The 3,653-nt window shown below is 37.4% G+C and overlaps 1 non-coding gene across 1 annotated transcript; it reads left to right on the top strand.

Annotated features, from left to right (window-relative positions):
- Positions 1–2,029: 2,029 nt before the first annotated feature.
- LOC121460995 lies at positions 2,030–2,193 on the top strand. Its single transcript, XR_005976138.1, has one exon. It is a non-coding gene; the product is annotated as a U1 spliceosomal RNA (small nuclear RNA).
- The last annotated feature ends 1,460 nt before the right edge of the window (positions 2,194–3,653 follow it).

Genomic DNA, 3,653 nt, shown 5'->3' with positions numbered 1-3,653 from the left:
AGAGCTCTGGAAAATTTACAAGTCAAGTAAATTCGTTCTTATGTTCAAAATCCTTTAATGTCTCCCATTTCACTCAGTTTAAGACCCAGTGTTTGTACAATGCGATCCACAGCTCTATAACACCCTTACCCCTTTTCTTGTACACTCACTTCCCTATCTCCTGAGTTTCTTCTGAGTATCGTGCATCAGTGTTTCCTCATGGCCAGGAATGTTCCTCTACCAGATGTCCCCATGAGGTTTTCTCTCAGTTCATTATGCACTATCATTGTCAAATATTCACTTCTCATGTAGGTTTGCCCTGACCACCATATTTTGAAAAACAGAAATCACAAGTCATGTGTTTAGACACAAGCCTTTAATCCCATCACTTAGATGGCTGTCACAACATCACTAGTTCAAGGCTATCCTGGACTACATACCAGGACTATCTCTAACAATGAAATAAATAAATATAGAACCCTCAACTCTGTCACCTGTTCATGCTTTGCTTATCTTGATAGGATCTCATCATGCCTTTCGGATAATCCCTGTTATGATGAAAGCAAGGATTTTTGTTTGTCTTTTATTCTATGCTATCTTGAGTAAATAAAATAAAGCAATTTTAAAACTATAAAGTTCTTGGACATTTATTAAATAGATAATAGAATCATAGTAGTGTTGTAATAATAAACTATGATGTTATACATCAAGATGTTTGAGTAGCTTTGTGTATAGCTGTATATTTACATAATTAACAAGTTTAATCTCCATAATGAACCTAAGAAATAGATTACACTGTGTCCATGTATTCTAGAGAAGTAAATTAAGACAGAAAGATTAATGATGAAGTTCAGAGCATGCTATATCAAAATATGTCACCTTAGTATGGAATAAAATCAAATGAAGAAGGCCATTCACTCCCCCCCAACACCTATATTTCTAATAAAGACCATAATCTCAGAAAGATTTCTCCGCTCTGAAGCAGTTTATAAAATCAACTGGCATTACCATAAGGCCCTTTCATGGGAGGTATTTAATTTATATGAAGAAAAAGAATGACCCTACCTTAAAGACACAGGGATACAGAGAAAAGATGGACCATGCAGGCCTTGCAAAGCTCCTCTCACTGCATATCAGTATTTCAGTCTGTCTTTGTTCATCCCCACCTCTTCACAACTGTCACCTTTATCAACTGACGTAAACACACACAAGCTTGCCCATTCCTTTGGTTATTCTGAAGGCATTCATATCACAAAAGCATTAGATAATTTTGTGTGCTTTTCTCTTAAAATGTCTTTTGTGACAGAGATCTCAGCCATGAACTTGATGATGAGACAGAAAAAAATTATCTTTCTGCAAATTATTGAATTTCCTCAACATTACACTGAGTGTAGAGTACATTGGAATTACTTTTAACTCCTACAGAATCTGTTTTCTTTTGTGACAATTTGAGAGATAAAATTTTGTTTACAAGATTGGGTCAAAAATTGGAAGTCACATGTATACACAAAGTCTGAGATTACTATGGTTTACACTCCGCATCTTCTCTAAGGGCCTGTGCACTAAAGGTTTAGTTATCTTCCTATGGCAACAGTGAGAGATGAGATCCAGTTGAAGACAGCTAGATTCTAGGTATATGTTCTGAAAGAAGTATTACAGCTATAATCCCCGCTCTCTTTCTAACCTTCTCCAAGGAATATACCTTTTTGTTCAGCCATAAATCACCTGCCAAGGTCACTGTCTCAGACAAGATCCAAAAGCTATAGGGCCAAGTGAACCATGTCTAGAACCATGAGCCAAAATCGTCTACTCAAAGTTGATTTCCTGGGCTATGTTGTAGTACTCACTGAAAACACTGACTGATACAAAGCAAGGTTTATAACTCGGGCATGTCAGTTCATGAGGGCAACAATTGTGTTGTGACCACAGAATACCTAGGGTAAAATTTGGTAGAAGAAACATGAAAACTTCTTTCTAAATCAAGTGCTCTACTACTCAGTCTCCCTGTCCATATTTTGATTGGCAGCATCAATTTAAAAGAGACTTTCAAATCCTTACCTGGCAGGGGAGAGACCAGGATCACAAAGATGGCCTTCACAGGGTGAGTCTGATCCATTGTACTCCGGAGGTTCTCATCCCTGTGATTTCCCCAAATGTGTGAAACTCGACTGCATAATTTGTGGTAGTGGGAGGCTGCATGCATGTACACCCCTGAGAAGAAATAAATAAATAAATAAAAGAGACCTTCAAACTGCACAGATGAAAATTAATCTTTTCTGTCTATGGAAAAAATAATAATTTGAGTTTGTTTTTATTGTTGGCTTCTTAGCTTAACAGTTATATTGTGCAAGCCTGTTTCAATGACCCTGTAGTCTAACAATGTACATATATTTGCTTTTCAAGTAAAAGGGGAAGGTATTATAAGCCACTCAATATTTGCTTTATTTTGTCCAAGATTCTAACCTCCTCATTTAAGCTAAGAACTTCACTATGGAGAAATTTTTAAACCCCAGGCCTGCTGGCTAGCATAAGCTCTGCATGGGGACCGTAGAGGAACCAGCAATTAGGCTCCATATAGTGCCTCTCAAATGAAGAGGGTAGATTGATGTCCCCATTTGTGTTCCGGTGCCCCAAAATACTCTCACAGCATGTGCAGCTGCGTGAGAGCGCTACTGAATTTGTATTCCGGAAAACAAGCTAAAAGGTCAACATGCATATATATTTATAATGGAATTGGTGTTTGCTAATCGATGAGGAGAAATGTTTCTTCCTTTGTAGTAACTTAACAAACTTTTCTGCTGAGAGCCTGCAGTCAGCCCTAGAAACCCCTTACAAATTACATTTCAATATTTTCTCAGTGACTTAGGACAAAGGGGGTTCAAACTGGTAGTCTATTGACTTTACAATTTCCATGCTAAGATTAAGATGCCATTGCTAAGTACTAAGTTTTTCATACCAATTAAGGAGGAAAAATGATCTAGGTAGATCTAGCATAAAAAATTTAAAAGGAGACTTGTTTTGAAACTTTTACTGTGATATAAATTGCCTAGAATATTGCAATAATGTTTAAAGCATCAAGGAAGTATGGCAGCTTCACAGATGACAATCATTATCAACCACCCTTTATAAATACAATTGTTCCTACTAGTGCTCGTATGTAAAGGTGTCCTCTACCTTCAGTATCCAATTCTATAAACCTGGTACTTATGTTTTTCTTGTCTAGTTAGACCTAATATCATTTGTTTGCATGACTCACACAGACGCCTAAAAAAGCACATTGTTAGCACACATCATCTGAGGTCTTTGTGTTTTACACTACATCAGTGGTTTTCAATCTTCCTAATGATGAGGCCTTTTACAGTTCCTCAGGTTTTGGTGAAATAAAAGGATTTCACTGCTATTTGATAACTATAATATTGCTACTGTTATAATCATAAGATAAACATCCCATATGTGACCTTGAAAGGGGCCTTGACTCATTTCACTATGTTGTCTGATAGGGCCCAGTTCTCAAGAACCCACATCCTACCAGCCAAGAGTCTTCTAGCACCAAGGCTCCAGCATCTGATAAACATTCTGGACCACGCACTTTCTCCCACTCCGTTCATACCACTGCTGATAGCTGCTTTCATTTCATCGTTGCTCTTCTTCAGCAATCCACAATCATAACCCTT

The sequence above is a fragment of the Microtus oregoni genome, unplaced genomic scaffold, assembly GCF_018167655.1.
Source record: "Microtus oregoni isolate MIOR12 unplaced genomic scaffold, Mior012 000021F_ref0000039, whole genome shotgun sequence".
NCBI classification, from domain to species: Eukaryota; Metazoa; Chordata; class Mammalia; order Rodentia; family Cricetidae; genus Microtus; species Microtus oregoni.
The sequence above is the reverse complement of the archived record's forward strand: the minus strand, read 5'-3'. Positions and strand labels throughout refer to the sequence as shown.